Here is a 12262-nt window from a genome sequence, read left to right on the forward strand (position 1 = left end):
CCTTCTGATTGGAGAGCCTGGATTCCTGGAGTCCCCCCTTTCAGCCTTGCAGCTTTTATTGGATTGACTTTTTTTTCTCATATCTTCATAAGACGGAATGTGACTATAGTGATGGGGGGGGGGGGGGGGTTTAGTCGTCAAGAGTCAGGACCCTATGTGTAGATGTATAGATATAGCAGAGCTGAGGTTGTGCCCCTACTACATGACTGAGGAGATCACTGCTGCATCCAAATCCATGTTACAAGGACACATACATAACATTACTCTTCCACTACATTCACCTTAAAGGGATACTGTCCCTTCTCCAATCTGAGGGCGTCATTGGATAGAGGGGGAGACCCCGAGTTCGAGGATATGTGGTTTCATAGGATTTTATCCATTCGTTTCTTGTAGGAAGCTGTCTAAATTAGCATGTGAGTCCTGTTTCCCCCGCCCACACAGAGTGATTGACAGTTACTTTTGTACATTTCTTGAGATACATATCTGTCACAAGAAATTTTAGCAAATATGGGGGATTCTGGTAGCCCAGCTCACACCATGCTCTCGCCACACCCACTATGTGCACTAGCCACACCTGCAACATGTCCTTGTCGTTGCCACTAGGCCACCAGGAATACTGCTATTATTTCCCAAAGCCATGGAAAACCCAGAGTTATTATCAGAATCTTTACAGGGCAATTGTGGATACCACTAGGCCACCAATACTACTGTTAGTGTTTCCCACAATCATGAGGCACCTAGGGTTATTATCAAAATATTTACTGGGAAATTGTGGATACCACTAGGCCACCAGGAATACTGCTAGCTTTTCCCACAACCGTGAGGCACCTAGGAGTATTGTCAGAATATTTACTGGGAAATTGTGGATACCACTAGGCCACCAGGAATACTGCTAGCTTTTCCCACAACCATGAGGCACCTAGGGTTATTGTCAGAATATTTACTGGGAAATTGTGGATACCACTAGGCCACCAGGAATACTGTGAGCGTTTCCCTGTTATCATTCCCACTGCAATAAGGCAACTAGGTACCTATTACCATCACCACTGGGCATTGTTAGTATTACCACTAGCCCACCAGGGCTACAGTTGGTATCTCTACTAAATCATGATCCACATATTCATCCTATCATCTACTTTCGCACAACAAGGTTGCCATTAATATCGTTCTATCATGCACTGCACTCATTATCATTTGGCCACCAGGCCACATTACCCTTAGACAATGTCTGCACCCCCACTTACATATTACTAACTGTATCCCTGCTGAGCTGTGGTGATATTGTGAGATTCACTAGGTCACCAGGAATACTTTTAGTATCTCTACTTTACCACTGAACTCAATATCATGGGGTACTAGGAGTACTAATACTATCCCTATTGAGTCATAATGTGAACTGTTAGCACTACCACTAGGCCACCAGGAATATTGTTATCATTCCTTCTTGACCATGAGCCACAGTTTCAGAATGTCCACTTTCATTAGGGTTACAAGTAGAATTTCTACTAGGTTTGCAAGGAACATATGTAGCCCCACTAGGCCACCAGGGACACTGTTATAAATTCACTATGACAATTAATCACATTTTCAGCATTCCTAATATCACAGGCTAACCAGGGTCACTATTAGTATTCCTAATTGTCTAGTATTTTACTAGACAATAAGCAACAATGACTTATATGTTACCTTGTATAATTATGGTTACCATTTGAATTTCTACTATTGTGTATACTGTCAGCTATACCACCAGCCCACCAGGATTCTATCAGTATATTTACTAGGCTATAAACTGTTAGCATTCTTACTACATTAGAGCCATTAGTATTCTTAATACTATCACTACTGGGTCATATGGGTATTGCCATTACTACCAGCCCACCAGGGACATGTTCATTATTTTCACTAGGCTATAAACCAAACTGTTAGCATTCCTACTACCATAGAAGCTTTAGGATTCATATTACTGTCCCTACTGGGTTATATGGTTTTGTCAGCATTACCACAAGCCCACCAGGGCTCAGTCACTATTTTGAGTAGGCTATAAACCAAACTGGTAGCATTCCTACTAACATAGAAGCTTTAGGATTCTTATTAATATCCCTACTGGGTTATATGGGTATTGTCAGCATTACCACCGTCCCACCAGGAATGCTGTTAGTAGCATTTACCTTACATTGTGATGATGTGGTTTACTATTCTGAATATACTTTTCCTATGTGGCTCATATCCACCAGCCCACCAGAGTTATGACCAGTATCTTCACTGGGCTATAAACTAAGCTTTTCAATTCCTACTAAATTAGAGCCATTAGGATTCCAATTACTATCCCTGTTATCCCTATTATCATCCCTACTAACACAGAAGCATATGGATTCCTATTACTATCCGTACTGAGTTATATACATATTGTCAACATTACCACCAGCCCACCAGGAATCTAAAGTTATTTTTTACTAAGCTATTAACCAAACTTTTATCATTACTACCACCTTAGTTCCATTAGGATTCTTATCACTATCCTTTCTGGGTTATATAGTTTTGTTAGTATTACCACCAGCCCACCAGGGATCAATCAGAATATTTAGTGGGCTATATACCAAACTTTTAGTGTTGAAATTAACATAGAAGCATTAGGATTCCTATTAGAATCCCTACTCGGTAATATGGATATTGTCAGCATTACCACCAGCCCACCAGGGATCTTTAGTTATTTTTATTAGGCTATTAACCACACTTTATCATTCCTACCACCTTTAGGATTACTATTACTATCCCTACTGGGTTAAATGGGTATTGTCTGCATTACCACTATCCCACCAGGATGCTGTTAGTAGCCTTCTCCTTACATTTTTAATAGCTTATAAACCAAATTTTTTGTACTAGAACTAACATAGAAGCATTAGGATTCCTATCACTATACTTACTGGATTATCTGTGTATTGTAAGCATTACCTCCAGCCACCAGGGATCATTACTAACACCTTAGTTCCAATAGGATTCTTATTATTACCCTTAATGGGTTAAATAGTTTGTCAGTATAACCACAAGGCCACCAGGGTCCGATCAGTATTTGAGTAGGCTATAAACCAAATTGTTAGTATTAGAACTAACATAGACGCATTAGGATTCCTATCACTATCCTTACTGGATTATATGTGTATTGTAAGCATTACCTCCAGCCCGCCAGGGATCTATAGTTATTTTTACTAGGCTATTAATCAAACTTATATCATTCCTACCACCTTAGTTCCAATAGGATTCTTATTACTATTCCTAATGGGTAATATAGTTTGTCATCATTACCACCAGCCCACCAGGTTTCAATCAGTCTTTTTAGTAGCCTATTTTTACTCGGCTATAAACCAAACTGTTGGTATTCAAACTAACATAGAAGCTTTAGGGTTCCTATTACTATCCCTACTGGGTTAGATAGTTTTAACAGCGTTACCACTAGCCCACCAGGGATTGATCAGTATTTTTAGTAGCCTATAAACCAAATTGGTAGTATTAGAACTAACATAGAAGCTTAAGGATTACTATTACTATCCCTACTGGGTTAGATAGTTTTAACAGTATTACCACCAGCCCACCAGGGACTGATCAGTATTTTTAATAGCCTATAAACCTAATTTTTTGTACTAGAACTAACATAGTAGCTTTAAGATTACAATTACTATCCCAACTGGGTTATAAGGGTATTGTATGTATTACCACTATCCCACCAGGATGCTGTTTCCCTTACATTGTGATTTATTACTGTTGTGATTATACTGCTTCTATGTGGCTTATATACCCATCAGCACAAGGCCATATGTAATTCTTTTATTCTTTCTACTTCTCCATGAGCCACACTGTGAGGATCTCCACCGGACCACCAGGGATGCTGTCACAAGTTTCAATGAAGCCACAGTTTACCATAGAACACAGCAGTCTTAGTGGCAGATAATTGGCCTTCACTATGATAGAGGTTCCTGCCCTGATATCTGACCTTGGGTGGCCACGTGGTAGGTAAGTCCTCCCCTCCAGCTTTACCATTTGACCTCTGAGCATTGACCTTTTAATCTGGCACCAGGATTATGCGTTTCCACTAATCTCGATTTATCACAGCATAATATAGGCACCTGACATGAGATTGTATAATCCTGTCTATAATGCAGGAGGGGGGGGGGGGTCTAACCATTGCTTTGCCGAAAAAGATTAACCTTTTCATGGTCCAGTTTATAGCTACTGCTTATGAATACATTGTAATCTCCCCCTCTGCAAAGTAATAATAGCGCCATCTAGAGTCCTAGAATAGAAGAGATAAATCATACATTGATAAAGTAATGCAGAAGTAATCATCTTCTTATGTTTATGCAAATCCACCTTCAAGTGCTCTATGGGTGGGATTTATTTAATCAAATCAGCCTGCAAGTGCTCTAGGGGTGGGATTTATTTAATCAAATCAGCCTGCAAGTGCTCTAGAGGCGGGATTAATTTAATCAAATCAACCTGCCAGTGCTCTAGGGGCGGGATTCATTTAATCAAATCAGCCTGCAAGTGCTCTAGGGTCAGAGAACATTTGTTCAAATAAGCCTGCAAGTGCTCTAGGGGCGGAATTAATTTAATCGAATCAACCTGCCAGTGCTCTAGGGGCGGGATTCATTTAATCAAATCAGCCTGCAAGTGCTCTAGGAGCTGGGAAAATTTGATCAAATCAGCCTTCAAGTGCTTTAGGGGTGGGGTTAATGTTATTAAATCAGCCTGCAAGTGCTCTAGTGGCGGGATTAATGTAATCAAATCAGCTTGTAAGTGCTCTAGGGGCGGGATTCATTTAATAAAATCAACCTGCAAGTGCTCTGAGGGCGGGATTCATTTAATCAAATCAGCCTGCAAGTGCTCTAATTAATTTGCCAGATTTGCTCATAGAAATCCGTGATCACTCCTCCGGAATGGCGCTGCAATGCTTTGAATTACATTTCCCAACCTTTCACAGCAGCCTGAAAGCAAATCCAGCTTATAAGCCCCGCCTCCAGGGCACTTGATGACTTATTCTTTAAAGCTTCATTATTTATCTATTGTTGTATCAGTTCCGGTTGCGCTTTGACTCCTTCTGAAGGCTCGAGCACAACACAGTTATTGCTTGTGAAGATATTTTGGACCTGACAGAATCCCTTTAAGGGTGACGGATCGGTAAACAAAAGTTTCCATGTTAAACTTGGGATTACTACACAAGATTGGGGATAACAATCTGATCGGTGGGGGTCTGACTGCTGAGAAAACAGCCCCCCCCCCCCCAATTCACTAATTGATGGAGCGGCTTGGGACAACCCCTTTAAGACATTGAGCAAAAGCCAGAACGAGGAGGAGAGCAGGGACAGAAAACGTCCTACAATGTGACGACCTTTAACCCCTTTCTCAGTGATTTCTATGTGAATCAGAGCGACTGCTATTAATGCATATATATCCGGCATTTATTCTTAATGAGCCGAGTTGTTCTGGGTATTTTCCCGAAACGATAATTTTATGCGGAATTTGCATAGATAGAAAGGTTAAAAAAGATTCAACTCCCCAAATTCATTAGATTTTCGCTAATTATTTTAATACTTGTAAAATACAAGCCCAGGGGGCCTCATGAATCGGGCTTCATAGAGAGAGGGTCCAATAAATTAGACTACCCCCCACTGATCGCCAAAAAGTTTCATTTTAATGTGATTAAAGAGAGTCTTGTCAATTTTAACAACCCCTTTAAGAGAAAAGTGAGATGGCAAAGTGTTACCATATACCTGGTCAAAGGGTGCCAGGTACTTCTAGAAAGCACCATCCCATGGTTATTTTATATACTCTTAAAGGGATTTGTCACTAAGTACAAATGACTGAATTCCATACATCATTTGATCCCCCCTTTTCTCCTGATCAATTTGTTTTTTGTTTTATTACAATCTGCCCAGCAGTTCAAAAGTTATAGCCCCGCAAAGTTTACTGTATATTTGAATTAGCTCATTAGCCCCCTCAGGGGTGGAAACCTTTTCTTTAGACACACACCCCCGAGGAAAATAAAATCAGTCATATCTTTTGAAGGGGTGGACGGATTTTTAAAAAACAAACACCAAATTAATCAGGGGCTCAGCGGCAATCGGGTGACGTATGTCATTTAGTATTTTGTATCAGTTGATGGGTCCTCCTTAAGTTGCTACCTATTTTAGGGCTTCCTAAAGCTCTTGCCAAAAACGGTCTTGTTGAAATCTTGTATTTTGTCACTGATTCTACTCTTTTGGCAGATTCCCTACTGAATTGGATCTATTGTGTGTAGGCATCTGTTGTTAAATCAGTTGTCTCTGGAACGTAACAAATCATCTATTACCCTTGAAGTTTGACCAGTGGTAAGTTACTTTTGTGGGAATCTATCAGTATATTTACTAGGCTATAAGCTGTTAGCATTCATACCACCTTAGTGTAATTAGAATTCCTATTACTATCCCTACTGCAGTAAATGGGTGTTGTCAGTTTTACCACCAGCCCACCAGGGATCAATCAGTATTTTTACTAGGCTATGAACCTAACTATTAGCATTCATACTAATGATCAATTTGGTGTTTGTTTTGTGAAAATCTGCCCATCCATTCAAAAGTTATAGGCAGCACAAAGTTTAGCTCATACTAGTCAAGGGGGTGGAAACCTTTTCTTTATATACACACCCCCGAGGAAGATAAAATCAGTGATATCTTTTAAAGGGGTGGACGGATTTTTAAAAAACAAACACCAAATTAATCAGGAGCTCAGGGGCAATCAGGGGATTTATGTCATTTAGTATTTTGTACCAGTTGATGGGTCCTCCTTACATTTCTACTAAGTTTTGGACTTTTTAAAGCTCTTGACACAAACTGTCTTGTTGAAATCTTGTATTTTATCACCGATCCTACACTTTTGGCAGATTCCCTACTGGATTAGATCTATTGTGTGTAGTCATCTTTAGTAAAAGGGGTTGTCTCTCGAAAGCAACATATTCCCTGTTAGTGATCCCTTGAAGTCTGAGCAGTGGTAAGTTAGGCCCCTTCCACACTAGCGTTTTTCTAGCTTTTGACGCGCAGAACTTGCATTGCACTCTGTCCCATTGTTTCCAATGGGTCTTTCCTCATTTGCGTTGTTTTTCACGTGCGTGCTTGCGTTTGCTTTGACGCGCGTCAAAATCGCAGCATGCTCTACTTTTGCGTTTCACACGCGTTTTTCCCGCCCCATTCAAGTCTATGGAGACGCATCAAAAATGCATTGCACTCGCAAGCCTTGCAAGTGCAGTGCGATACCTATCACAGGTAAAACGGTGAGCTGGCAGGAAGTGTGGAATCTCCCTACAGCTCCCCCGCAGGTCAAATGAGGTATTACACAGGCTAATATATAAACAGCTTATGTAATATGGTTAGTCCTCCAGAAAGGTAGAGGTCTCTTTTTCGAGCCTTGCAAGTGCAATGCGAGTGCAATGCGTTTAAAATGGATGGGTTGCTAGGTGACATGAATAATTCCCCTGCTCGAGATCAAGCATTTAATTAAAAAAACATATTGAAGAACAGTGAAGAATAGAATAAAAACAGTGAACACAGTGACCACAGGATCATTTAAGTGAAAAACACAGTAAAGAACACAGTGCAGAATAGATTACAGATGTTCGGCACATCTGCTTACTTGTCGGGAGATACGCGCGGAACGGTGCAAACAAAATAGCATGTGAAGAACAATATATATGTGTGAAGAAGACATTGCAGATGTATTTAAATATCTGCAATGTCTTCTTCACACATATATATTGTTCTTCACATACTATTTTGTTTGCACCGTTCCGCGCGTATCTCCCGACAAGTAAGCAGATGTGCCGAACATCTGTAATCTATTCTGCACTGTGTTCTTCACTGCGTTTTTATCTTAAATGATCCTGTGGTCACTGTGTTCACTGTTTTTATTCTATTCTTCACTGTTCTTCACATCTGCTAACTTGTCGGGAGATAATATACGCGCGGAACAGTGAAGAATAGATTGTAGATGTTTGCATACATCTGCTAACTTATCAGAAGACATTCTTTTTCAATTAAATAAAACATTTTATTTCCGAACCTTGGTCCCTTTGAAAAAGTCCCATTGACTTAAAAAACGCGCGTGAAAAACGCACTGAAAACGCAAAAAACCGCGAACAACACGCGCGTGAAAAACGCAAAAACGCTAATGACTCCAAGGAAGAATGGAACAAAAAAGCAGCCAAAAACGTCAGTTTTTCACGCATTGCGCCCTGACGTGAAATGCAACGCTAGTGTGGAAGGGGCCTTAGTTTTGTGGGATGATCCCTTTAAACAGAGCAGATTTTTTTCTTCATGTGGTGTACAGGCTGAAAATTTAGGAAATAAGACAAATACCTCTAATAAATTATTTTAAAAAAAAATTAGATACATATTTTTGAAAATATTTTTATTTTATTTATTTATATAAAATTATTTTTTATTTTAAATATTTTTTATTTTAATCATTTTTTATTTTAATAAAATATATTTTATTTTAAATATAATTTATTTTTCTTATTATACTTTGCTTTTGGCTTCGAAACATAAGCCGATTTTTTCCGATGCCAAATGAGTAATAATCTAAAAAAAAAAAAATTAAAAAAAAATTGCTTATGTCGAAATCTAAGGTTATAGCGCTAAAAACAGACTAAATGTTGGCAAGACGCCGGATCGGCAGCTGAAGTCTCTGTTGCCTTGATATATTCAGTCATCCGAAATCACTCACTATTTTGCATGGTGTAACTCATCAGCACAGTATATATATATGTGTATAAGGCGTTGCATGCATCTGCTTACTGCGGCTGTGGCTGCGCGTTTCCGTCATCCGCAAATGTCACAACACTTCTGCGGGAGATAAAATAAGGATATGCTTCCAGGAGGCCGTCAGTGGTAGCTCATTTTAGCTAATGGACAGATTTGTTTTACTCTGTATTTGGCAGAGGCGCTTGGCAGGACTCTATGGTGACGGCTTAATATAGAGGTTGATTCAGCTTCATATTTCACGTCGACCATGTGGCAAAGAAATTTTTCTCGAAAAAGGATCATTCAGGTTGAAAAATGTTATCAGGAAATGTGTAACTAATGGAATTTTCCACTGTAGACAATGATGAGCTATCACAGGTAAAACAGTGAGCTGGCAGGAAGTGTGCAGTCTCCCTACAGCTCCCCCGCAGGTCAAATAAGGTATTACACAGGCTAATTTATAAACAGCCTATGTTACATCGTTAGTCCTCCAGAAAAGTAGAGGTCTCTTTTTCGAGTTGAACCCCTTAACTTGGGATATCCACCCTAATTATAGTGTATGTTGTTGGTTTTTTTAGTGGATTTTAAATTAATGTCCCCTTCAAATGATTAAAACAAAGAAACAGCACCACACCTGCTCGCAGATTCTATAGTATTGGAATGGTAGATGTATTGGAATTGGAATTGTTCTTAAATGGGGCTGAGCTGCAATATTAGACATGACCCATGGACAATGGTGGCGCTGTTTTTGGAAAAAAAAACATCTAGGTTTTTCTAATCCTTAACAATCCCTTTAAGCATCAAGGTGTAATCTAAACTAAACACTGATGTAAAAAAATCTAAATTTCAGTTGCAGATGTCAACAATTTTGATGCTAATTATTTGTATTTTGTCTTAAAACAGGTTCAAGGGGAAAATAATGAACACTTTCTAATAGAAATGTCTAATCGGGATAGAATTTTTTTAAAAAAAAGTCGATTAATGGGTTAAAAAATATTTAGAGCAACAGTCACCTCATTGCTCATTGGTCACTCTTTTTATCAAAGTTGCCTGAGTGACCCATTGGCCCCTCCCAACTCACAGGAAGTTACCAATCAGTGGTACGGCAGATCACTTCTGCAGCCTGTGATTGGCTGAAAGCAATCATTTCCTGTTTTTGAAGAGGAACCTGGTGCTGGAGACCAGTGGGGGACCAAAGCTTCAGAATAGGAGCAAGGATGGGTAAGTATAATTTGATCCTGACTGACAGAAACAGGAAGTTGGAAAGTGAGGGATCAGAATTGGTCATAAGTTCCTGTTACAGCTCCTCCTATTCATCAGAGCTCGGACATGTAAACAAAGAATCATGGAGGGTCTACACATTGTCCAAAATAAATTATTCTAGTCTTTCAATATCACTAGGAAGGGGTGTTGCTCCACACTTGCCTATTGGTTGTGTGTGGTATTGCAGGCAGCTCCAACCAAGTGACTAGGACTGAACTGTAATGCCACACATGGACTGAGGACAGCTGTGGCGCTGTTTCGGGTACATGTTTAGAATACGGTACAGATAAGATTTTTTTTTCTTTCCAAAATAAATGTATGGATGCGGAAAACATAAGAACTCAGCCCAAAGGCAGCAGGGGACCTGTTTTTATCCATCTATTTTAATGGCAGTGTTAGGAATATCACTTGACACGCACGTAAAACACTTCTGTTCTGTTTAGCGCTCTTTTAGGTGATGACTCCCGTCCTCTGGAATCGAATACATGGAAGAATTCCCTGGGAACATCAGGGGATTCAGCTTAATACTCTGCTCCAGCTTCTGCCTCCGAGCTATAATGGCCGGTGGAGATTATAATGTATTATAGAAGGGAGGTGAAGCTGTGAAGATATTCGGGGACCCATTTTCATAATATAAGACCCTAAGACTTGTCAAAATAAAATTGTATATGTAAGGTCCAGACGTACAATATGGACCAATAATTCAAAACCTGGCCCGTATTGCCCACTCCATATATCAATACTGACCCAAGTCGTACATAGATCTTCCTTTACTAGTTGTAGTTTAGGTCCGCTAGACCCCAAAATGAAGAACGAAAAAAAAAAAAAATGAGTACCAGAAAGTATGACCCCAGACCTCAGATACCTAAAACTTAGATCCATTCATTTTAATACAGACAAAACTGAAATTAATACAGACCTCAGACCTCTAAAATTAACTCAAATTCTAGATCACATCACGTAATGAATTCAGGCCCCAGGCCACACCACACCACACCACACCACTAACTGAATTCAGACCCCAGACTAGACCACTAAATGAATTCAGACCCCAGACCACACCACTTAACAAAGTCATACCCTAGAGAATACCATTAAATGAATTCAGGCCCCAGACCAGACCACTAAATGAATGCAGACTCGAGAACACCCCACTAAATGAATTCAGACCCCAGGCCACACCAATAGATGAGCTCAGACCCCAGACCAGACCAATAAATGAATTCAGACCCCAGACTACACCACTAAATGAATTAAGAACCAAGGCCACACCAATAAATAAGTTCAGACCCCAGACTACACAACTAATTGAATTCAGACCCCAGACTACACCATTAAATGAATTCAGACCCAAGACTACAACACTAATTGAATTCAGACCCCAGACTACACCATTAAATGAATTCAGACCCCAGACTACAACACTAAATGAATTTAGACCCAGGGCCACATCAATAAATGAATTCAGACCCCAGACCACTTAATGAATTCAGACCCCAGACTACACCAATAAATGAATTCAGACCCCAGACTACACCACTAAATGAATTCAGACCCCAGACTACACCACTAAATGAATTCAGGCCCCAGACCACACCAATAAATGAGCTCAGACCCCAGACCAGACCACTTAATGAATTCAGACCCCAGCCTACACCATTAAATGAATTCAGACCCCAGACTACAACACTAAATGAATTTAGACCCAGGGCCACATCAATAAATGAATTCAGGCCCCAGACCACACCAATAAATGATCTCAGACCCCAGACCACTTAATGAATTCAGACCCCAGACTACACCAATAAATGAATTCAGACCCCAGACTACACCACTAAATGAATTCAGGCCCCAGACCACACCAATAAATGAGCTCAGACCCCAGACCAGACCACTTAATGAATTCAGACCCCAGACTACACCAATAAATGAATTCAGGCCCCAGACTACACCAATAAATGAATTCAGGCCCCAGACTACACCACTAAATGAATTCAGACCTGAGACCACCCCACTAAAAGAATTCAGACCCCAAGCCACACCAATAAATGAGTTCAGACCCCAGACCACACCACTAAATGAATTCAGGCCCCAGATCATAAAACTAAATGAATTGAGGCTCCAGACCATAACACTAAATGAATTCAGGCCCCAGACCACACCACTAAACAAAGTCAGATCACAAGTCACACCATTAAATGAATTCAGGCCGCAGACTATATCACTAAATG

At 40.1% G+C, this 12262-nt stretch overlaps 1 long non-coding RNA gene across 1 annotated transcript; it reads left to right on the top strand.

Moving 5' to 3' along the window:
• Window positions 1-3841: 3841 nt before the first annotated feature.
• LOC140128883 (uncharacterized) lies at window positions 3842-9725 on the top strand. Its single transcript, XR_011855170.1, has 3 exons — window positions 3842-4008; window positions 6261-6362; window positions 9672-9725. It is a non-coding gene; the product is annotated as an uncharacterized lncRNA (long non-coding RNA).
• The last annotated feature ends 2537 nt before the right edge of the window (window positions 9726-12262 follow it).

Source organism: Engystomops pustulosus, chromosome 4 (assembly GCF_040894005.1).
Source record: "Engystomops pustulosus chromosome 4, aEngPut4.maternal, whole genome shotgun sequence".
Classification (NCBI taxonomy): domain Eukaryota; kingdom Metazoa; phylum Chordata; class Amphibia; order Anura; family Leptodactylidae; genus Engystomops; species Engystomops pustulosus.